We start from the raw sequence: 25,560 nt of genomic DNA, 5'->3' as shown, positions 1-25,560 counted from the left end.
CTCAATGTACTTTAATAAATGGAACTGAATTTCCTAACAAAATTGAGAGAGAGCATAAAGTTCTTTGTATAAACTGATCTGGAAAATGAGTCAGAAAATATTTTCTGACCAGTTACCATTTCAAAACAGAGTTATAAAGCCAACCAGCTAATCAGTTTCCTTTCTTAACTGCTCCCTTTTTGCTAGTTGCAGGGAAGGGTGGGTTGGAGAGGGAGGGGAAAAGGCAGGGTTCCAGGCACACAGAGAAGGCAAGGCATGAAATCAGCTGGATTCAGGAACTAGAAGGAGATTTGTTAATGGTGTAGGGCAAGTGATGAGGAGAGGAGATCAACTGACAAATGAGGCCAGAAGTAGGCAGGTACTTGTCATGAAGCACAAGGTGAGGATTTGTTCCTAAAGGTGGCCAGAATTCATTACAAGATTTTAAGTAAGACAGTGTTGTGATCAATCCAGAATTATAGTACAATCACTTTGCCAACAAACAATAGAAGGATGGGTTCTAGGGAGAAAATGCTGAAGAGCAACTGCCATCAGGACAAAGGTGATAAGAACCAAAACTAAAAGCACTATCAGTGGGAACAGAGAGAAAACGGATTCAAGGGCTACATAGGAGGTAAACAGACCTTCTACTGGAGAACTCTACTTAGGAAATAACAACCATGAGCCTCTAGCCTTCTCTCAAGAGTCCTTGCACTAAAAAAAATGGCTTACATACTTTTTAGTTAAATCACTTCTGAGTCACATACAAATACTTGCTGGAGAGGAAAGGGGACACCAACTCTCTGTCAAACACAACCAGATTTTGAAGCCCAGTTTAGACTCAACTAGAGAAACACTCTCTACAGGCACCCATGTGCGTATACACACACACACACACACACACACAAACTCGTGCGTGTGTGCGCGCGCACATTCTACCATTAGATGATGGCCTTACAATTGAGTTGGGAAAGGCGTCTGTCCAAACTACCTTATCCACACCATGGTCTGGACGATTCTCTCTCCTCCTCAGCCTCCCCCATTCCCAACCTAGCCAGTTCTTTAGCTGGTCTACTGGAACTGCTTTCTAAAGTGCCTGTGCCCACCACACCAAGCATAGATTTTCTGATTACTTCCAGTTAAACTTTTAAAAAATGCCATGATTACTTCAAAGACCTGAGCTTTCAGTGGATACCATTTTTTTAAACCCTTTTCCTTTCACTTGTCTCCACTCAAGGTTACACCCTCCATTTCTCCATCTTTTCATTACCAGCTAGCTGTATGGAGGTTCCACAGGTGAGAATGTGGGCAGTTTCACTATGTTATTACTGTTTTACTCTCTGGTTTTTGAGTATTCTTTGGGCAGCACTCATGCTTGGTTGCCAAAGCATGGCTACCATGGTAACATCAACAGATAGAAATATTTTTAAAAGAAAACAGCAAATTAAAAGCTTGTTTTAAATGAAACAGTGAGCAAAATAGGTAGAACTCAGTCAAGAGGCAGATTGCTACTGAGTAATTCTCCTCTCCTGGGCACACAATATTTTTTTTTAAAGCAGCCATTCTCCAGGGGAACATTAAAGATAAATAGTCTGCTTGTTTGTTTTTTACTTACCTCTCAAAGTATTTCTTTAGTGGACAAAGTTCCTGGTTTTTCAGTAGTTAGCCTAGGTGAGGAAGCAATCGTGTCTGCTTCCCCAAAATATCGTTGCTGACCTCTCTGAGCACTCCATTGAGGTCAGGGTGGAATTTTGCAGTCCTCAAACCTCTCAGAGAAACGTTCAGCCTTTCACTATTTTACGTACTCTCTCAAGAACTCATGTACAGAAATCCCACTACAGTAAAACATCAACAAGGGAGAATACAAATAATGAACACGTCAGTCCCCTGGCAGCTGATACTAATAGCCAGGCTTATGCAAAACTAATTTCTTAAGTTGAAATTGGTTTATTGTGTGAGGTATGGCATTATATAATGTAACATTTAGCTGTTCTATGTAATAAGAATCGGTCCTATTCTTGGCAAGTAAAAAAGCCCTAATATTAAATTATGCAATTTCCATGCTTTTCAATTTCTTGTGTGCCAATGTTACAGAAAGCCCAATTTGAAATATAAATAAGAGAATGTTACATTTTGTGCAAGTAGAGATTCAATAGTGATCTGAACTCTTTTTTTCCTTTAAACTATGTCTTTTAAATGCACACATGATAGCTCCTGCATTTTCATAACATCTGAATTCTGAACAGCAATCAAAGCTGCAGGAGCTGACCTACTGCAATTTTACTGCTGTGGCAAAATCAGCCCCTTTATTCCATGGTACACATTTTCAAAGACAGTCTCGGCAGTGTGCTTTTTTTATGACTCCAGTTTATGCAACTTTTCCTTAGGACCTTACCTCATCTATATATCTGAGATTCCTAAATGCAGCAAGCTATCAAGTCATAGCATTATTTTCTTTTTCATCAGTAAAGTATCAGTACAGAACAGAGAATGAGGAATAAATCGGGGTCACAGACAAGCTGGGCATGTATCCTCTATGAAATCCATTCAGAAGATATGAAAATGTAGGAGCTGACACCTCTACATTTAAAGGTATATATATTCAAAAGAAGGGGAAAAAGAAGAGTTCACATCATTTCAGAACTAGAGTTCTTTGTGAATAAAGGGCAAGTATCCTAATGGATACTGGAGGCCAGAAGCTCACAAGGGGCCACAGCTGAAATTAATAGTGAGCAACTTCTAAGCAAGACCTCCAAAGGGAATGACTCAAAAGAGAAAAACCAAACTGCATGCATTCTTTTACTCCCTGCCAGAAAATCAGGGTCTCATAAATTCACTGAGACATCCAATGAGAACAGAACTGGGATTTTCCCACTTGCAGAAAAATCAAAGATGGCCATTTGGAAGGGAAGACAAGGGGGGGCTTCTGAATCAAGGATTATAGTACTGGACAGGACTATGCAGGTCAGAGATGAAGTTTTTTTCCAAAAATGTCATCCTTTGAGTAATTATGTATTATCTGTGTTCCTATAGTTCCTGGAGATATAAAACCAATGAATACCAATGTGATTTCTTTACATTTTAAGAGACTTCAGCATTTCTATCTTTGTCCTTAACTAAGCTTTTGGTTGGAAGTGTCAGTTTGAGTAGAACCCCAGGAGTGAGCATAATCCCTCTACATGGGTCTAAAGAACAGAGAAGTGTACGGATGAACTTCCTTTAACCCCTAACACCAAAGAGCTTCTCACCTCCCACAAGTAGAACTCTCTTGTATTTTGTGATTCTGAGGATACGAAGGAGAGTTTCAAGGAAAAGGAGTTACTCACCCAACAGCCAAGATAAAGATCCATTCAACTCGGTAGTGTGTGAGCCGAGCTTCCACTAAAGCAAGGAACTCAACATGTCATAATTTTCAAGGCAGCTTATAAATTCCAATTTCATCTCTCAGCAACGTGTAGTTGATAATGCTTGTCACCTGGATGGCCTGCAGATGTGTTTTAAGGATAAAAAAGACACTGAATTTAATTTACAACTTTCTCTAAAAAGAAGAGAGCTTTTCTGAAGTTAATAGAAAACATAACATTGAAAATTAGTACACTTTTTCGGATACAGATAAATGTTGATCATATTAGCAAACCAAAGGAATTATTTATCTATTTCAGTTAAAATATCTGTCTTGGCTTCAATTATGTAGCATATATGTAACTAGTTAGAATTTTTGAGAGAGTAACTCAAATAACTGCTTTAGTTCCCTACTATATTTTATTGTTCATTTTCCCTGAAGACTGAGAAGAACTTTAAAAATAATATAGCTACCTTTTAATTATTCATGGAAAAAAGGTTAACCACGTGAGAATCTATTTTACTTTCATTGCCATGATTAAATAAATAAATTATTACAATCATTTGCCAATTACTCTTCTGCTGTATTTGTGTTCTTTTGCTTATTGTTTGAAACTAAAATATTTTATCACCATCCTAACTGGTGAAAGGGATAAAAGATAGAGTTTTCCTTACTCTGGTGATTTTTATTTCTCTAAGAAATGACAGTATCAAATTTCCACATGGATTGAGAAAACCCAGCTGAGTTAGTTTTAGGTTATATGACTAGATCATCAGATATAAAGTTTTGAATTCTCATACATTTCAATAAAACCACTGATAATTAAACTTCTAACCACACAGTAAGATGGTAAAACAAATATTTGCAGATTAGCTATGCAAAATCTACTTCCCCTAAAGGAAGATAATCCAAAATTAACTTTAAATAACTATGTATTAATTGAGCATATACTCTGCATGATCATATAACATAATAAATGCTAAAATTTTTTCTAATTCCAAAACCATCCTGGAGGAGGGAAATCATTGACCAGTAGCCTCTGCACATATATATAGTTGAATAGACTATGCTTATATTAGTCCCATGACCTTTCTGCAACTAGACTTTTCTGCATTTCATCAAACTATCTCACCTTACTTAAATACTGTGATGCTTTGATAAATCAAATGCAAAGGCTGTACACAAACAATGCTGTTTTTTAACATAACAAAATTAAGATTTGTATTCCATATTTGCAGTAGCAGGTATGTATATGTTTGCATCCTAGAACAAAAATGGAGCAGAATAAATGAATTTTCAGAATTGACAAATTAAGCAAAACATCTATCCACACATGGAAACAAATTGTTGAAAACTGTGTTATTTACTAGTCTGTGCTCAGAGAGGAAAGGGAAGAAGGGATGTATCAATTATACATGACAAATGACTTGACACTTCCTGGGTGTTAAGATGAAGTTTTGAAAGGTTTTCCTTGAGGACTGCTTCATGTTTCAGATGAATATGTGTTTCTTCATATTTTCACATTTTAAAGACTTTTAATAAAGATGGCAGAAATACATTATAAATTTTAGAATACACAAACACACACATACACATACACACATATTAATCATATTCAATTGCTCTCAACATCCAAAGAGTCAACCTCTGGGTTTCTGTAAGAAACACGGATGGTCCCCATTTATTCATGTGCCTATGGTAATTCCTAATTCCAGATTCCAGTTCTCGCTTATGTTCTAGATGGTAGCTTGCATCTTATTAGTATTACTATTCCATTCAAAGAAACCTGAATGACACAGTGCAGCAGTATTGATGTGTACAGTAAAATTATGATTACCTACGAGAAAAGGAATGGCAAAAAAAACCCCTCACATTTGAAAATGACTTTATACCAAAAGCCTACTTCCAAACATTGTACCAATATTGGCTTTTATCTTAAGATTGTGCCATTAAAAGACAATTAAACCATCACTTTGCTGTTCACCTGAAACTAACACAACATTGTAAATCATCTATAATATAAAATAAAAATTAAATTTAAAAAATAAAAGGCAATTAAAACCTATTTATATATCTGTTATTTCTAAGGCTGTCAATTCGAGTTATCCCAGAGTTTGTTCCATAATCTCATACACTGGGTATTCATACAAGAAATCAAGAGACCTAACATCTCCAAATCCTAACCAATTCCCCTCTTCCTCCTTTCAGTTGAATAAAAAAATTATAATTTTATCTCTTTCCTTACAGCCTTGTCTCAGGTTTCAGGAAGCTCACTGTGCATAGAGAGATGGGTGTTTCCAACAGAGAGAGACACCGTTTGGCAAAGAAAAAAAATCATCATTCTGAGTCATCGTGAATACTACAGATTGCCCCTACATCTCTGAAAGTAATTCCCTAATAAAGTAGATTATACTATACAGGGCCCAACTTGCCACACTCTGTGATGGAACGGTTGCTCTGTGATATGTAATGCTAAGATAATCCTGACATGATGTGTAAGGTCGAGACCTCTTCCTTTTTCTGCCCTCACACCAGCTCCCTGCCTGCACAATTAATGCATCGCCAACCACCCCAGTTCCCAAAGACAACGACTCCAGAAAAGCAGTAGGCGAATCACATACCAGGTGTGCCCGCAGTGTAATGCCTTCTTTGTCTTTCCCTGCTTGTTTCTCCCATTAACACCTGAGAGCAGGGACCACATCCTACTCTATTATGTGTCTGTACAGCATATAGCACAGGACCTGGCATGTAATAGGCACAAAATAAGTGCAAGTGGAAAGAACAAATTTAAACCATGGTTAGAGCAGAATCTATGGAAGCCTATGTAGTTAGGTTTTATGTAGTAAAACCTAAGTACACAGGGATTGTTTCCATTATGTGTAACTTTCCAAAGAGCACTGAGAAGACCTCATTGGCCTAGGCAAGAATTGGAACTTCTGCTTTGCAAGGAGAGGCCCGTGCTTCAGGTCCACAGAGCCACTGACATCCCTGCTTCAGGTCCACTGACCTCGGGAGGTGAGGAGGGAAAGGGCAGGGTAGAGGCCACTTTAGCAGAGCAGTGCGGACAGGAGCAGGACTGGCCTGCGGCCACACACCGCTGCCCAGGGATGTGGGCTCTGGGAGGCCTGCAGAACAGATTTCCCTGTTTCCTGATTCTCTGGGGCAAGGAGAAGATAGTGTAAGTTAAATACTGTCATTTAGATCTGCTGTTGTTTCTGCATAAAAACCAGAAGTGCCTATTTTTTTCCATTTATTTTCAGGTAATTGAATATGGGTACCTAGGAAAGTATTTAAAGCTCCACCTCCTTTAACTTCTGGCATCACTATTTACGTGTTTCCCAGGTAATTTACGGCTGAAAGTTCATTGAGAATGAAAAGATTAGGCCAAAATATAAAAAGATGAGGACAATGGGATTTTTAAAAAGATCGCTTCTCACCCCTTGCTGCAATTTTACTTTGTTTAACGTGTCATATTTTTCCAAACCTCCTACATTTACATAGCTGTAATACACTGTCTTTCAACTGTTACAGGAAAACCATTCAAACTATCACTTTCTGTGATTTCTCTATGATTCCTTTGGTAGATGCTTCTTGAGGGCACCAACTTTAACCATAATCTGGTAGCATAATGCTCTGGGTTCCAGGCATCAGGAAAAACACTCTTCCTCTTCCCTCTCCTTTCTGAAAATCAGCTGTTGACAAGATTGTTTACGCTGATTTTTAAGAAGCACCAGAATTCTATTGAAAAGCTACGTCGGGGTGGTGTGCTTAAGTGTACCCTGAACTTCCTGTCAGAACTTTGCAGCCACCCCTCCTCCCTCCAAGACATTCTGTCAGCCAGAAAAAGCGAAGTCGGCACATTCCTTTACTTAAATAGCAAGGTATAAAAAGCTGATAGGATGCCTGATCACTGCTTCAGATTCTAGTGATGTATTACTTTTCCATGATGTGGATTGTTCAACTTGAATAAACCTATCTAACTCGTACTAGAACCTCATCAGGCTCCAATTCTGCCATTTATGGGGCACTTACCACGTGCCAAGCTCTGTGCCAAGCTTTTTACTCTTGACAACCACATGATGCTGTAGGTGCCCTTGTTATCTCCAGACTACAAACCAAAGCCCAGAGAGAGTCCATACCTTAGACAAGTACACACAGCGAGTGGAGGAGCGAGGAATCAAACTCACACCCACCGTGTGGAGTTCTCGGTCTGGACCATAACCACTCTGCTCTCAGGCGGCTCTCTGAGGGTCTCGCACTTCCCCTCCAAAAAGGTCATTGCTTCTAAAACAATGAAAGGCCAACCTCCTAAAAACGCTTTCCTTTTAGAAAAAAGATGCGTTGCTGTATCACACATCGTGCGCTCTTATATTTCAGCATTTCTTTTAAGGCGGAGGTACACAGTGGCCTGAAAATATGAGTTCGGCCTTTATGTTGAGAGCATTATTAATAACTTGGTGAATTGGTATTGCTATCCTGACCGGTCAGCGTGCGGGCTGTTAAATCACCCGGCTCTGAGCTCTATCGCCGCTGGGCGGTGCAAAGCCCACGCCGACTCCGCGGTGTTCCTTCGCCATCTAGAGGCTCTGCTCTGCAGTGGTGCTGTGTCCCTGGAAGGCCAGGCTGAGTTCTGAAATGCACACTTGTGCCCCTGTTTGGATGACTCCTTTATGGCATTTCAGCCTTCTTTTCTCCTCTAAAAACAGAATTGCTTTCTTCGTTAAGTCTCCAAACTTAAGAAAGGCCAATTGCATTAAATAAAATATGATGTTGATATTTTCATGATAATGAATTTGAGAACAGCAATCATGAGAAAAATAGCTCATTGAAGAGCTCTACTGTTGGCATTTTAGGAATAAACACACTACTTTCTATACACAGTGATCAATTAGCAGTTATGTGAGCAGTGAGTCATCTCTCTTTGAATATGTCCGATATTTGAATATTCATCATGTAAGTTGCTAGATGTTTTCAAATAGCAATAAGAAATAAATTTTTCTCAAATACCAATAAGAAATAAGAACAGCAAGACCTAATTTCCTAATCTTTGCCTTATATGAAAAATTTAGAGGAAAAATTGCTAGCAGATATCTTATCTGATAAGCTGTAATAATGCTGATAATGATAATGATAAAACAACTAACATTTATTGAGTCCTACTGTGTATAGATAGTTTTGTATGTTTATATATTATTTCTAAGCTTATAATAATTTGAAAGTTATTAGTATCATCATCTGAGGGAAAAAAATCTGAAATTCATATAAATTATAAAGCTGGTAAATTACAACCAGTAATTGATGAAAATGGCATTTAAAACAAGACTCCAAAACTCCATTGTTTTTCCACTAAATCATGTTAACTTGAAGATAATAAAGAGATACTAATTGTTTATCCAAAGTGACAAGTGATAAGTTAATACCATTAAGTATTTTGCATTAAAGATAAACAATGAAATTCTTTCACTTGTTTAAAATTGGATTGAAAAATCACTGAAATAGGATACATTTTAAAACTGAGTGTACAGTTTAACCTGCTGCCATGTCAGATGAAATCGTTTAACCTGAGGAATACCCCACGGTGAATATAAGAGAGAACAGAGATGGGTATGGAAAAAGCAGGTTAAGGGTGACTTGATGAAATGATATTGTGGGATGTTTTCAATCATCTTTCAAAAATGAATCCACTGCTTCCAGATTCATAGGCAGGTAGCCTGGTTCTAGATGAAGAGTTAGACTACAATATCTTCTGCTCCAGTGGAGACAGCTCCTTCCAGAGTGAGGGATGAGATGGTCCTACAGGGCACAGGCCAACATCACAATGTCTGTTTCTGACATCCATGTTCTGAGTACTCCTGGCTTCTCCAGAGTCTGTCTATTGTCAAAGATTTTTGCTGAGATTTATATTTTGTGACATTTTATTCACTCAGAAATACTTCAACAAAAAAATATGTCATAAATGTTGAATAGTTAATGTCCTCAGACATTTTTTAATGCAAATGTTTACATACAAGCTCTAATATATTCCTGTGGAAAATATATGCCCTGCTACCTCCAGATGGAAAAGGAATAATTATGAATACTTGGAGGAGTATCCACAAATGGGACGGGGGGCACAATTATTCTTCTTAGTATATAAATGTGGATTCTTCGGTATTTTTTAAATTGTAAAAGTAGCATATGGGCAATATGATCTTAGAATGTTAAAACTAGAAGGGATGTAAATATCATCTATTCTAGTCAACATTACATTTTTCACAGATGAGAAATCTGGGGCCCATAGAGACGAAAGAACTTGCCCAATATTCACAGGAAGATAAGGGCAAATCCAAGAATAGAACTTGGTGTCCCGATTGCTAGTCTTGATATTTTGATAGAGAGTGCAATATGTGGTGTCCATGCATAGTCCTTCCTACTCACACACAATGCAGTAAGCTTGAAGAATACACAATGTCTGTCTTTCCTGGGCTGTAACAGATCTTAGTAAGTGCCTCTAACAGTGCCTGGCATAAAGTAGATACTCAATAAATACTGGCTGAATGTTGAATGCCTATATGAATGCATTCACCTGGTGGCATCTTCTACATCCACCTGTATAGAAGAGAATGCAATGGAAAAGATGATACCCAGAGGACAATTTTTGAAAAGAAACCCCTCCATTATTTTGTCCTTCATGTGATGGAAATGGAGGGAGAATGTCAGATTTGCCATAATGAAAAACCATTATCCTTTTGTCATAATTCCAGAGCACTTACACAGGAAATAGACAGTGTTTGTCATCACAGATAAAGACAAGTGATTTAATAAAACTGCTAGTCTTAGAATACATAAACTATCAGAAGAAAATACAAATTAGTAGTTATGAAATTCAGTAATCTGACAGATAAATAATGGGCTCATTCTAAGAGAAATAGTGAAACACACTTAAGCACATTATCTGAGCTGTGTCAACCTTGACATCCAGACACAGAGCTGGAGGGTCCTACCTTCTGAGCAGCCCCCGTATGACTTCATATTGCATAAAATTATGAGAGTTAAAGGGGCACAGTCCAACAGGAATTCAAAAGGTCCACCCAATCAAGACTGCGCCATATGGGCTTCCCTGGTGGTGCAGTGGTTGGGAGTCCGCCTGCCGATGCGGGGGACGCGGGTTCGTGCCCCGGTCCGGGAGGATCCCGCGTGTCGTGGAGCGGCTGGGCCCGTGGGCCATGGCCGCTGGGCCTGCGCGTCCGGAGCCTGTGCTCCGCGGCGGGAGATGCCACAGCAGTGAGAGGCCCGCGTACCACAAAAAAAAAAAAAAAAAAAAAAAGACTGCGCCATAGATCTCAGCCTCATTCATAAAAACAGAAATGTGAATTTCAACTATCCCAATTTTATCTATCACATTGTTAGAATTTAAAATTGTGTTAATATTCTGTTGCCCAGGCTGTGAGGAAATAGGCACTCTCATATGTTGCTGCTAAGATTATCCCTATGGAAGACTGTTTCCCAATATCTATCAAAATAAGAACTGCACATACCCCTGGAGCCTGCAGTTTCACTTGTGAATTTATCCTACATATATACTTGCACTTGTGCAAAAAATAATGGTTAAATGTTAACTACCAATGTGATAGTGGAAGAATGGAACCAATGCAAGTGTCCATCTATAAGGGAATAAATAAATTATTGAACATTCATATAATGAATAATATTTATAGCTAAAACAAAGAGTAAAGGACTTCCCTGGTAATCCAGGAGTAAAGAATCCACCCTCCAATGCAGGGGATAAGCCAACGTGCCACAACTACTGAGCTCGCGCTGTTCAACTAGAGAGCCCACATGCCACAAACTACAGAGCCTATGTGCTCTGGAGCCTGCGCACCACCACTAGAGAAGAGAAAACCCACACACCACAACAAGCGAGTAGCCCATACACCACAACGAAAGATCCCACATGCTGCGATGAAGATCCTGTGTGCCGCAACTAAGACCCAATGCAGTCAAATAAATAAATAAATATTAATTAAATTTTTTAAAAATTTTATTTATTTATTTTTCATCCAGCAGGTTCTTAATACTTATCTATTATATACGTATTAGTATATATATGTCAATCGCAATCTCCCAATTCATCCCATCACCACCACCCTCCCTCCACTTTCCCCCCGTGGTGTACATACGTTTGTGCTCTACATCTGTGCCTCTATATCAGCCTTGCAAACTGGTTCATCTGTACCATTTTTCTAGATTCCATATATATGCATTAAAATACGATATTTGTTTTTTTCTTTCTGACTTACTTAACTCTGTATGACAGTCTCTAGGTCTATCCACGTCTCTACAAATGACCCAATTTCATTCCTTCTTATGGTTGAGTAATACTCCATTGTATATATGAGCCACATCTTCTTTATCCATTTGTCTGTTGATGGGCATTTAGGCTGCTTCCATGACCTGGCTATTGTAAATAGTGCTGCAATGAACGTTGGGGTGCATGTGTCTTTTTAAATTATAGTTTTCTCTGGGTATATGCCCAGTAGTGGGATTACTGGGTTGTATGGCAGTTCTATTTTTAGTTTTTTAAGGAACCTCCATACTGTTCTCCATAGTGGCTGTATCAATTTACATTCCCACCAGCAGTGCAAGAAGGTTCACTTTTCTCCACACCCTCTCCAGCATTTGTTGTTTGTAGATTTTCTGATGATGCCCATTCTAACTGGTGTGAGGTGATACCTCGTTGTAGTTTTGATTTGCATTTCTCTAATAATTAGTGATGTTGAGCAACTTTTCATGTGCATATTGGTCATCTGTATGTCTTCTTTGGAGAGATGTCTATTTAGGTCTTCTGCCTATTTTTTGATTGGGTTGTTTGTTTTTTAATATTGAGCTGCATGAGCTGTTTATATATTTTGCAGATTAATCCTTTGTCCATTGCTTCGTTTGCAAATATCTTCTCCCTTTCTGAGGGTTGTCTTTTCATCTTGCTTATAGTTTCCATTGCTGTGCAAAAGCTTTTAAGTTTCCTTAGGTCCCATTTGTTTATTTTTGTTTTTATTTCCATTTCTCTAGGAGGTGGGCCAAAAAGGATCTTGCTGTGATTTATGTTTTAGAGTGTCCAGGCTTATGTTTAGGTCTTTAATCCATTTTGAGTTTATTTTTGTGTATGGTGTTAGGGAGTGTTCTAATTTCATTCTTTTACATGTAGCTGTCCAGTTTTCCCAGCTCCACTTATTGAAGAGACTGTCTTTTCTCCATTGTATATCCTTGCCTCCTTTGTCATAGATTAGTTGACCATAGATGCATGGGTTTATCTCTGGGCTTTCTATCCTGTTATATTATTCTATATTTCTATTTTTGTGCCAGTACCATATTGTCTTGATTACTGAAGCTTTTTAGTATGGTCTGAAGTCAGGGAGTCTGATTCCTCCAGCTCCATTTTTTTCCCTCAAGATTGCTTCGGCTATTGATCTTTGCTACTGTTTTCTTTGTTTTTATTTCACTTATTTCTGCTCTGATCTTTATGATTCCTTTCCTTCCACTAACTTTGGATTTTGTTTGTTCTTCTTTCTCTAGTTCCTTTAGGTGTAAGGTTAGGTTGTTTATTTGAGATTTTTCTTGTTTCTTGGGGTAGGCTTGTATTGCTATAAACTTCCCTCTTAGAACTGCTTTTGTTGCATGCCATAGGTTTTGGATCGTCGTGTTTTCATTGTCATTTTTCTCCAGGTATTTTTTTATTTCCTCTTTGATTTTTTCCGTGATCTCTTGCTTTTTAGTAACATATTGTTTAGTCTCCATGTGTTTGTGTTTTTTTATACTTTTTTCCCTGTAACTGATTCCTAATCTCATAGCATTGTGGTCAGAAAAGTTGCTTGATATGATTTCAATTTTCTTAAATTTACCGAGGCTTGCTTTGTGACCCAAGATGTGATCTATCCTGGGGAATGTTCCCTATGCACTTGAGAAGAAAGTGTAATCTGCTGCTTTCAGATGGAATGTCCTATAAATATCAATTAAATCCACCTGGTCTATTGTGTCACTTAAAGCTTGTGTTTCCTTATTAATTTTCTGTCTGGATGATCTGTCCATTGGTGTACGTGAGGTGTTAAAGCTTCCCACTATTACTGTCTTACTGTCAATTTCCTCTTTTATAGCTGTTAGCATTTGCCTTATGTATTGAGTTGCTCCTATGTTGGGTGCATATATATTTATAATTGTTATATCTTCTTCTTGGATAGATCCCTTGATCATTACGTAGTGTCCTTCCTTTTCTCTTGTAACATTCTTTATTTTAAAGTCTATTTTATCTGATACAAGTATTGCTACACTGGCTTTCTTTTGATTTGCATTTGCATGGAATATCTTTTTCTATCCCCTCACTTTCAGTCTGTATGTGTCCCTAGGTCTGAAGTGGGTCTCTTGTAGACAGCATATATATGGATCTTGTTTTTGTATCCATTCAGCCAGTCTGTGTCTTTTGGTTGGAGCATTTAATCCATTCATATTTAAGGTAATTATTGAGATGTATGTTCCTATTATTATTTTCCCAGTTGTTTCAGGTTTGTTTTTTCTTCTCTTGCGTTTTCCACTTAGAGAAGTTCCTTTAGCATTTGTTGTAAAGCTGGTTTGGAGGTGCTGAATTCTCTTAGCTTTTGCTTGTCTGTAAGGTTTTAATTTCTCTGTCAAATCTGAATAAGATCCTTGCCGGCTAGAGTGTTCTTGGTTGTAGGTTCTTTCCATTCATCACTTTAAATATATCATGCCACTCCCTTCTGGCTTGTACAGTTTCTGCTGATAAATCAGTTGTTCACCTTATGGGAGTTCCCTTGTATGTTATTTGTCATTTTCCCCTTGTTGCTTTCAATCATTTTTCTTTGTCTTTTGTTTTTGTGAATTTGATTACTATGTGTCTTGGCATGTTTCTCCTTGGGTTTATCCTGCCTGGGACTCTCTGAGCTTCCTGGACTTGGGTGGCTATTTCCTTTCCCATGTTAGGGAAGTTTTTGACTATAATCTCTTCAAAGATTTTTTTGGGTCCTTTCTCTCTCTCTTCTCCTTCTGGTACCCAAATAATGCGAATGTTGGTGTGTTTAATGTTGTTCCAGAGTTCTCTTAATCTGTCTTCATTTCTTTTCATTCTTTTTTCTTCATTTTGCTCCACGGTAGTGAATTCCACCATTCTGTCTTCCAGGTCACTTATCCGTTCTTCTGCCTCAGTTATTTTGCTATTGATTCCTTCTAGTGTATTTTTCATCTCAGTTATTGTATTGTTCATCTCTGTTTGTTTGTTCAATTCTTCTACGTGTCTGCTCTTTAATTCTTCTAAATCTTTGTTAAACATTTTTTGCATCTTCTCAATCTTTGACTCCATTCTTTCTCCGAGGTCCTGGATCATCACTATCATTATTCTGAATTCTTTTTTCTGGAAGGTTGCCTATCTCCACTTCATTTAGTTGTTTTTCTGGGGTTTTATCTTCTTCCTTCATCTGGTATATAGTCTTCTACCTTTTCATTTTGTCTTTCTTTCTGTGAATGTGGTTTTTGTTCCACAGGCTGCAGAATTATAGTTCTTATTGCTTCTGCTGTCTTCCCTCTGGTGGATGAGGCTATCTAAGAGGCTTGTGCAAGCTTCCTGATGGAAGGGACTGGTGCTGTGTAGAGCTGGGTGTTGCTCTGGTGGGCAGAGCTCAAAAAACTTTAAACTCAGTAAACTTTAATGTATGGCATCTTCTCTTTTGTGTAAGAAAGAGAAGAAAAGACGATACTGCTATGTGCTTGAATAAAATTGTTTTGTTTTTATTAATTCTGGAAGGACACATAAGAAACTGACAACAGTGGTTACCTGTGGCTGGAGGAAGATAGGAAATGGGCAGATGAGGGACAAGAGTCAAATGTAAGATTTACACTGTTTCCTTTAAGCTTTGAAAAATTTGAATTGTCTTCAACTTTAAGAAAGGGGGTGGTGGTGTTGAAGGTGATGGGAGAAAATAAAATACACAGCCTAACATACTTAGTAGAGAATTTGTCAGGGTCTCAGACCTGCTATGGGGCAGCCCTACAGGGAGTCTTGGGCAGGCAAGCAGCTGTGGCACTAAATGGGCACCCTGAAGGGCCAGAGCAGTCAGTCCCAGAAAAGCCAGAGCACTGCATGCACATCTTACCTGAGATTGACAGAAGAGAGGAGGATGACTGAGCTTTTGTAATTTGGGGGTATTCTGACTTCTACAATGCATTTTGATGCAGAATCTGTATCTGGCTGAGTTTAAACTGAAAGATCTTGAAAATACCTTTTCCTATGGACAACATACCTGCTGTAGGTAGAAGACACGGTGAGGGAGAGGCTTATAAATGGATATAAAAAGGCAGGCAAAATGGGGGTCCTCCCGAGAACCCATGTATATACACTCTCATAAATGCATAAAAGTCTAATGGTAAGGCCAACTGTTATAAATCCTAAAGCCAATGTATTGTGAATCAATTTTTATTTAACTCTATATAAATATAAATAAGCTTAACAAAAACATAAAAGGAAAAACAAAAGAGTGTACAGGAAGAGTTGTTGACAGGAGAATATTAACAATACATGTACTCTCAATACTATATGTGCATATTATAAACTAGAAAATCATGTGGACAGAAGGATGAAAACATGATTCTCCATGGCAACATCACTGAGAAAAGGCCTAATTTTATTCCCATGGACTTTGGCATCGTTAGACCTACCTAGAGATTTCCCAAAGCTGTTGACAGCTTGTTTCTCTCTAAATCTAAATGTTATTTTCTTTTTTGAAATGAAGTCAATATGAGAATTACAAAATTTACACTTCAGTTACTTTAACCATAATTTTTAAAACATGCCATTGAATTCTGTGGGCTTGAAAACAGAAATGCCTTGAAATCCCTACTCCTCTAAATGTCTGACTAAATTACAGCACTGGAAAGTTCACAAGAAGACATCTTTACTGGCCAATGTCTGCCAGATGTATGATATAGTTCCTTTTTTAAAAATCTTCCTAGAAAAGACTATGGATCTTTCAAGTATTTTCCATAGGTAAAATGTGCTTTAAATTGTAATACCAAACCTAACCATGAAACCCAGGAATGTCTTTAGTGTATGGGTTCTCCACTAGGGTAATTTGCCCCTTCCCCCACCCCTGGGACACTTGGCTATTTCTGGAGACATTTTTGGTTGTCATAGCGGGGGAAGAGGGTAGGGGGGTGGCGCTATCAACATCTACTGGGTAGAAGCCAAGGATGCTGCTAAACATCCTACAGTGTACAGGACAGCCCCCACAACAAAGAACCACTGGCCCCAAATGTCAATAGTGCCGAGGTTGAGATAACCTTGATCCTCTGTTATAAGAGGGATAACTGTATTTACATTTCTCAGATTAAATTAGGAATTCTGGCTAGAGCACACATAGAAAGGATGCTGCTGTTATCATATCCATTCCTAAGGTTAATTGTTGTTTTAAGTATATCTTGACTCCAATATTTTAGAAAGTGAAAATGTGACTGCATTTGTTAATGGGCTTGAGTTTAATGGGCTTAGCATTGTACACCAGGAAGCACTTTCATTTCTTCACAATTCTGAGTCAGAAGACAATAATAGGAATCCAAATTGAAAAAGAAGAAGTAAAACTGTCATTGTTTGCAGATGACATGATACTATAAGTAGAAAATCCTAAAGATGTCACCAGGAAACTACTGGAGTTCATCAACGAATTTGATAAAGTTGCAGGATAAAAAATTAACACAGAGAAAACTCTTGAATTCCTATACACTAACAACAAAAGATGAGAAAGAGAAATTAAGGAAACAAACTCTTTCACCATTGCAACAAAAAAGAATAAAATACCTAGGAATAAACCTACCTAAGGAGGCAAAAGACCTGTACTCAGAAAACTATAAGACACTGATGAAAGAAATCAAAGATGACACAAACAGTTGGAGAGATATACCATGTTCTTGGACTGGAAAAATCAATATTGTAAAAAATGACTAAACTACCCAAAGCAATCTACAGATTCAATGCAATCCCTATCACATTACCATGGGCATTTTTCACAGAATTGGAAGAAAAAAATTGTTACAGTTTGTATGGAAACCCAAAAGACTCCAAATAGCCAAAGCAATCTTGAGAAAGAAAAACGAAGCTGGTGGAATCAGGCTCCCTGACTCCAGACTATATTACAAAGTTACAGTAATCAAAACAGTGTGGTACTGGCACAAAAACAGAAATATAAATCAGTGAAACAGTATAGAAAGCCCAGAGATAAATCCATGCACCTATGGTCATCTAATCTATGACAAAGGAGGCAAGAACATACAATGGAGAAAAGACAGTCTCTTCAATAAGTTATGCTAGGAAAACTGGACAGCTACATGTAAAAGAATGAAATTAGAACACACCCTAACACCATACACAAAAACAAACTCAAAATGGATTAAAGACCTAAACATAAGGCCAGACACTATAAAACTCTTAGAGGAAAACACAGGCAGACACTCTTTGGCATAAATTGCAACAAGATCTTTTTTGATCCCCCTCCTAAATTAATGAAAATAAAAGCAAAAATAAACAAATGGGATTTACTTAAATTTAAAAGTTTTTGCACAGCAAAGGAAACCACAAACAAAACAATGGGAAGAAATATTTGGAAATATTTCTCAGAATGGGAGAAAATATTTGCAAACACAACAACAGACGAGGGATTAATCTCTAAAATATACAGACAACTCACACAGCTCAATATCAATAAAACCAAATAACCCAATCAAAAACTGGGTGGAAGATCTAAATAGATATTTCTCCAAAGAAAACATACATATGGCCAAAAAGCAAATGAAAAGATGCTCAACATCTCTAATTATTAGAGAAATGCAAATCAAAACTACAGTGAGGTATCACCTCACACCAGTCAGAATGTCCACTATCAAAAAATCTACAAACAATAAGTGCTGGAGAGGGTGTGGAGAAAAGGGAATCCTCTTGCACTGTTGGTGGGAATGTAAATTGATAGAGCCACTATGGAGAACAGTATGGAGGTTCCTTAAAACACTAAAACTAGAACTACCATATGACCCAGCCATCCCACTACTGGGCATATACACTGAGAAAACCATAATTCAAAGAGTCATGTACCACAATGTTCATTGCAGCTCTGTTTATAATAGCCAGGACATGGAAGCAACCTAAGTGTACATTGACAGATGAATGGATAAAGAAGATGTGGCACATATATACAATGGAATATTACTCAGCCATAAAAAGAAACGAAACTGAGTTATTTGTAGTGAAGTGGATGGACCTAGAGTCTGTCATAAAGAGTGAAATAAGTCAGAAAGAGAAAAACAAATGCCGTATGCTAACACATATATACGGAATCTAAACAAATAAATGGGGGCTTCCCTGGTGGCACAGTGGTTGAGAGTCCGCCTGCCGATGCGGGGGATATGGGTTTGTGCCCCAGTCCGGAGGGATCCCACGTGCCACGGAGCGGCTGGGCCCGTGGTCCGTGGCCACTGGGCCTGCATGTCCAAAGCCTGTGCTCCACAGCGGGAGAGGCCAAAGTAGTGAGAGGCCCACGTACCACAAAAAAAAAAAAAAAAATGGTTCTGAAGAACCTAGGGGCAGGACAGGAATAAAGATGTAGACATAGAGGATGGACTTGATACGGCGAGGGGGAAGGGTAAGCTGGGACAAAGTGAGAGAGTAGCATTGACATATATACACTACTAAATGTAAAACAGATAGTGAAAAGCAGCTGCATGGCACGGGGAGATTAGCTCAGTGCTTTGTGACCACATAGAGCGGTGGGATAGGGAGGGTGTGAGGGAGACACAAGAGGGAGGGGATATGGGATATGCATATGCACATAGCTGATTCACTTCGTTATACAGCAGAAACTAACACAACATGGTAAAGCAATTATACTCCAATAAAGATGTTAAAAAATAAAAAGACAATAATAGCCTTGGGAACAAAAGGGGAAAACAAACATGTTCAAGATTTTACTATTTTTTCTTCTCTGATACAAATCACAAGAATTGTCATTAGCTGTTACACTTATAACGGTATTGTTTTACAATTTGATGTAGGATGCCAGATCACACCCAAAACTTTAGCCAAGTCTATACTACTAAAGCATAATTAACTGCCAGTCATTTACATTGACTGTGGCTCACAGAGTGATAATGAACATAACCTTAATAGACATGTTTTCATACCCCATTGAAGCCACACTGAGAAACTCTGATTAAACAAACAATTTTGGACTTACTCGATCTGCCTGTAATTACAGATAGAAGCTTCCTATTCATGTTAGCCATCCTGGAAACATTACAGTCCTTTTTCAAATTATTTCTCCTGCCAAAAAGGCTTGACTTTTTAATCTAGGTCAAGTGGAGATAAAAGTAAACAAACTAGTGACATGAGAGGCCACTGACCTCTATTGAACTTGTTACATTGGGGAAACTGAAATTTACTAAATGAAGCCAGAGGGGGGAAATAAACATGAGAAAAAAACAGAACTTTAGACCTTATGGTTCAGGAGTAATACTTTTGTTCAAATAGTACATGTTAGTAGTAACTTCTGATTATTTTCCAAGAAAGAAGAATATGTAAAAATTCAAACCAAACATGCAATTTTTTTAGAAAGGTAATTATGAGATGAGGCTAAAGTGGGCTTTCACAATAATGTGGAGACACTCTATTTCAACTTCACTTTAAATGTGCTGTTGAGTTTTTTATTAAGGTTCATGAATATCAATCATTTACAAAGTGATTTAAAATATATCTGTGAACATGTGTGTGCTCAAAACAACTTATTTTCCTTTGGATTTTGTGTGTCATGTAAAACACTTCATGTGTCAATGGGAAAAGAAGCCTTACATATAGAGTTGCATTAGTTTTTTCAAGTTGGTAGAGATACCACAGACTGGTTCTTTTCCATGACTTCCTCACCTTTTAAAAATGGGTTCTGAAAGTCAAAGCAGATAAAGTTCAAAACCTAAGCTGACATCTGTGCTGAGTCACCTTGACAATCTGGCCCTGACTCCCACAACCTCCGAGCCTCCTCTAAGCTCTTTTAATGTCCTTCTCCCTCCAGAACAGGGGTTCCCATGACTGTCACTGATTGGTCTTATTTTTATCTCTGAAGACAACATTTCTGTCATTCCCTTACCCTACAGCATAACCCTCAGAGAGTACACTGCAGCTCAGAACATGTGAGCTGAATTTTTTAAGCTCTCAAAGAGTGAACAAGCAGAGTCAAAATGTCAATTAAAGAAACTTGGAAACAGCATGATGCCCTGTGCCTTTTAGAGGCTGGCTAGGAGAGATTTTCTAGGATCCCGTGTAAGGCTTCCATCGTCTTTTCAGTATGGATTAGACCATGCCTATCTCTTACTGATGGGAAAAACAATTTTGAAGAACAGTAATATTGACTCACTTTTTGCTGCAACTTACAATTTTTTTAAAGATTTTTTTTGATGTGAACTATTTTTAAAGTCTTTATTGAATTTGTTACAATATTGCTTCTGTTTTATGTTTCGGTTTTTTGGCCACGAGGCACGTGGGATCTTAGCTCCCAAACCAGGGATCGAACCCTCACCCCCTGCATTGGAAGGTGAAAACTCAACCACTGGACCGCCAGGGAAGTCCCTCTTATGATTTACACTTCTTTCATTCAATCCTGATAACAACCATATAGGTTAGGCATTATTTATCATTACTAGTATTAGTATTATTAATGTTATTTCTGTTGCTGAGTGAATTGGCCAAAATAAGGATTTACGTTCAGAAGACACGAGACTGCATTTTCTGTATGCCTTTTCTGTACAAATTCAAGCAAACTACTTTCATCTCTCTGAGGATCTGTCTGTATCAGTATAGTTGTCCTAAAATAGATTATGTCATGGACTTGCAGAGAGAATTAAACAATACAACCTCCATGAAAGCATCCTCCAAAGTGCTCACAACACTCTTTATTTCATGCCATTTTTAGAATGAGGTTTGTTTATTTGGTTTGGTTGGGTCCATTTTTCTTTTTAATGAGGACATGATGACTCAAAGAAATTAGGGTATTTTCTCAAGGCCTCACAGGCCAGTATCGTAGAGCAGAATTGAAATTTAAGTCTTTGGAGTAGACGCTATGATGGACCAACCAGACGTTCTCTGTCCCCAACCTGCACATTCTGAGCAAAGCACTCATTTCCCAGCTGCTTACAGGATTGGTGGCTGGGAGCTCACATTCATCTCGGGACCAAAGGTAGCTGTCTCCCACAAAGTAAGCCCCCTCCCCATACTGGTCACTGCTAGGTACAGAGGCCTGGTTCCCTTGTCTCCCTTGCAGATGATGCTGGAGGTCCATCCTAGCTCCAGAGATCCCTATAGGAAGGGCTGGAGTCTCTGTTGTCACGGCATCACAGTTGACCTTCTTTTGCCCAGTCTTGCTTCCCTCACCCCTCACAGGGGCTGATCCCCAGAATATTCCCCGATAAAGCTCCTGCTCACAAATCTTCATCTCAGAGTTTCCCAGGAACGGGACTTAATATATTCCTGACTCCAAATTCCATGTTCGTGGCACAGCAGTTCATGTGAGAGTGGGCAAAAATTTCTTCACAATAAAACTATATCTGTCTGTCAAGTTATCAGCAAATCTTTTAAGAATGTAAAAGAGGACCTGTAATTGTAGAGAGCTGTGGGGCTGCTTCAGGATCATAAACAACAGGGCCCCGAAGCAAAATTTAACACCAAAAATATCTCCTGCCCTTTATTTTGTTCAAGGAGGTACAAAAGGGGATAAAAGTGGCCCTTGCTATCAAGGACTTTGCAACCAAATTGCCCAGGATATCAGCTCCTCATAGAGGAAGAGAGCAGAGACATAGCTACTACTCAGAAGCCCCTGCTTTAGGGGTCTGCCTCCGTCAGAGTGCATAAACCAAGCATCTGAGCGCTTGCCCCCCGAACAGTCACAAACCACTGGAAAGCTCTCTGTCCAGCATTGTCTTTGGGAACCATGCCCCTCACCCACACGGGTCTTCTCAGAGCTGTTTTATTTCTGCTGCCATTGCCCCCTTGACTAGAATTCATTGATTCGGAAGAGGATGGCTGAGTCAGGCTGAACCAATCAAATTCTCTCTCCCAATAATTTGAACTTTTAAACAAAGGCACCCAGAAACTGCTGGCCTCAGTAATGTGAAACTGCAGAAAAGGGGCCACAGATGGCTGCTGCGAAGACCCCTGGAACAGCCCTGCTTCCCAAGGCTTAGATGGACCTCTTGCTTGGATTCTGAAAGATACACCATCACTTGTCTGATGAAGTTTGCTGAAGTAATCTGCATTGGATTCTGTTCTTTGAAGTCCAAAGAAACTTCACTACTCCAGGTCCTCTGTAACGTTTTCCATAAAGCCCCAGACATTTTAATTATGCCTTTGGCAGAGAGACAGCATCTATCTGTGTAAACTGTCTCCCACATGGTGATGGTGACAAAAGCAAAAGGGAATTTGAAAAAATATCCTCCCATCTCAACGCCGTAGAACAACACCATACAAGCAGAATTAGAAGACTCCAGAAGAGCAACAGAAGGTTAACAGGTGACATCACTTCTTTCTCAAAACCCTCCACTAGCTTCCTATCACACTTCAAATAAATGCAGCCTGTACATTGGCTGGACCCTACATTACCTACCTTACCTGATCCTTGGCTATCTCGGGCCTCATCTCTTCCTACCCACCCCTTTACTTACTCCATCCATACACACTGGCCTCTTTGTGCTTCTCAAGCACACTCCCACTCAGGGCCTTTGCTCTTACAGTTTCCCCTAGCAGGACATCTATATGTCCTACAGATATCTACATGGCTTATTCTCGCTTTTCCTTCAGGTGTCTGCTGAAAGGCCATCTCTTCAGAACGACCTTTCCTGACCTCCTATCCAGAAAGGTAGCCTTCCTCTCCCTTTAGCCTCATATGCCACTTAATTATTCTTCATAGCACTTGTCACTGCCTAACATCATATGATAAACCGCTGCCTATTTGTTAATTATCTGTCATCCCTACTAGATTGTAATCTCCATTATGGTCATGAATTTGTTTATTTTTGTTCAATGTGGAGCCCATACCACTTAGAAGTGTCTGACCCATAGGAAGTTCTCAGTTTATATTTATTAGTTGGATGAATAAATAAACTGTTGAAAATCTAAGCACTGAGATATTTCCATTTGGAGGCAGAGTGTCAAGAGTATATGTGCAGGGTTAAAAATGACCTTGCTTCAGTCCCTCATGTCCTGTGTTGGACAAGGACAGCAGACATATACCCCTGGAGGAGAGAGTAGGCCGAGGCCCAATAAGGGAGCAGCCCTCCTTCTGATGTCAACTCAGCACATACCTGCCATGGGACCAGGTGATGAGTGTCTTGAGGCTTTAGGAAGGTGGAGGGCCTCTGTGAGGTAGAGAGCCAGCTGGCTTTAATGGCCGCAACCAGAGCAAGGTGGCAATGAGTACTGACCAGGGCAATCCCAGGTTGGGGTGCAGGAGGAGAAACAAGACTTGGGAAAGAGGCGAAAGGATGTCTGACTAGCTAACTGTTGAAACATCTGCTCTGAAAATTGCAAGGTTTCTCCTACAGGTCTTTTCCTTCTTGTGAAACAGCTTTTCGAATAATTCTGTATACATGAACCAGGCACATTCTCTTGTAGTTTTGAAATCTAGCCAAAATTGTGCATCTTCACCTCTGTTTGTTCCACAGTCTCACTCCACCTGCAAAATAGTTTCCCTTGGGTTCAAAGGAAAAATCAAGTTTTTATATATTAAATTTATTGTCTCACAAAATAAATTTTATTGGAGTTTCCTAAACTTCTTTAAAGCGGGCCGAAGCAAGTAGGAAAACTGTCATTCTGGCTTATACAGAGATGATGAATTGCGTTACAAATGATCTCTAAACAAATATGGCTGGGATACAGCCACATAATGACAGGTCCTTTTCCTGCCATTCTTACCAAACCCACTGGGCATGGGTGGAGGACCAGGTTACAAGGGGCTTGGATGAGAAAGTGTCCCAGAGAGATGAATTCACACCATTGCTAAATATCAGTTTTCTTTTATAAAGTACAATATGTGAGGATACATACATGACATATATGTGTCCTTATGTTACTTTCTTAGGTAGGTAGGTAGGTAGGTAGATAGGTAGATAGCTAGCTAGATAGATAGATTGATCTATCCTTACTTAGTCATTGGGTATCATAGTATGATGACAATTGAATATAAAATTCATGTTGCCAAAAGCAACAAAAATATAAAAATGGGCTCTTAGAGAGTGAAAATAGTATGATCTCTTCAAGAGAAAAATATATCAAAAGCCTCAAAAATATACTTCTCTTTGATCTTTGATTTCTGGGAATTTAGACTAAGATAATAATCATAGATATGCAGAAAAGTTCAAATACAAAGATGTTGGCATTGTGTGTAATCATAATCACGAAAATTTGGAAATAACATAAATGTCTAATGAAAGGGGCTGAGTAAAATAAGCTGTGAGCTAGCAGCACTACTTATAAGAGCCAGGACATGGAAGCAACCTAAGTGTCCATCAACAGAGGAATGGATAAAGATGTGGTACATATATACAATGGAATATTACTCAGCCATAAAAAGGAATGAAATTGGGTCATTTGTAGAGACATGAATGGACCTAGAGAGTGTCATACAGAGTGAAATAAGTCAGAAAGAGAAAAGCGAATATTGTACAGTAACACATATATGTGGAATCTAGAAAACTGGTATAGATGATCTTATTTCCAAAGCAGAAACAGACGTAGAGAACAAATGTATGGATACCAAGGGGGAAAGGGGTGGGGTGGAAGGAATTGGGAGACTGGGATTGACATATACACATTATTGATACTATGTATAAAATAGACCACCGATGGCACCATACTGTACAGCACAGGGAACTCTACCTAGTGCACTGTGGTAACCTAAATGGGAGGGAAGTCCAAAAGGGAGGGGATATCTGTATGTGTATGGCTGATTCGTTTTGCTGTTCAGTGGAGGTTAACACAACATTGTAAAGCAACTCCAATAAAAATTAATTTTTAAAAAATCCATGAACATCGATACAAGGAGATATAATGAAGCCATTAATGAGATGTTAAAATATTTAGAGGTTTTGAAAAGTAACTACAATATGGTTTTAAGCTTTAAAATGTATTCTATTTTTTAATATACTGTAATGCCAACTTATTTGAAAAATAAATG

At 38.7% G+C, this 25,560-nt stretch overlaps 1 long non-coding RNA gene across 1 annotated transcript in view; it reads right to left on the bottom strand.

Moving 5' to 3' along the window:
* The window catches only part of LOC136794852 (uncharacterized), a 209,151-nt gene that overhangs the window by 98,835 nt on the left and 84,756 nt on the right, over nucleotides 1–25,560 (bottom strand). Inside the window, exons 2-3 of the long non-coding RNA XR_010842210.1 lie at nucleotides 3,306–3,463; nucleotides 1,595–1,814 (exon numbers count right to left, since the gene is read on the bottom strand). This is a non-coding gene — a long non-coding RNA (uncharacterized lncRNA). The remainder of the gene's footprint in view (nucleotides 1–1,594; nucleotides 1,815–3,305; nucleotides 3,464–25,560) is intronic.

Source organism: Kogia breviceps, chromosome 9 (genome assembly GCF_026419965.1).
Source record: "Kogia breviceps isolate mKogBre1 chromosome 9, mKogBre1 haplotype 1, whole genome shotgun sequence".
In the NCBI taxonomy this organism is placed as follows: Eukaryota; Metazoa; Chordata; class Mammalia; order Artiodactyla; family Physeteridae; genus Kogia; species Kogia breviceps.
Note: the sequence above shows the minus strand (reverse complement) of the source record. Positions and strands in the feature narration are given on the sequence as shown.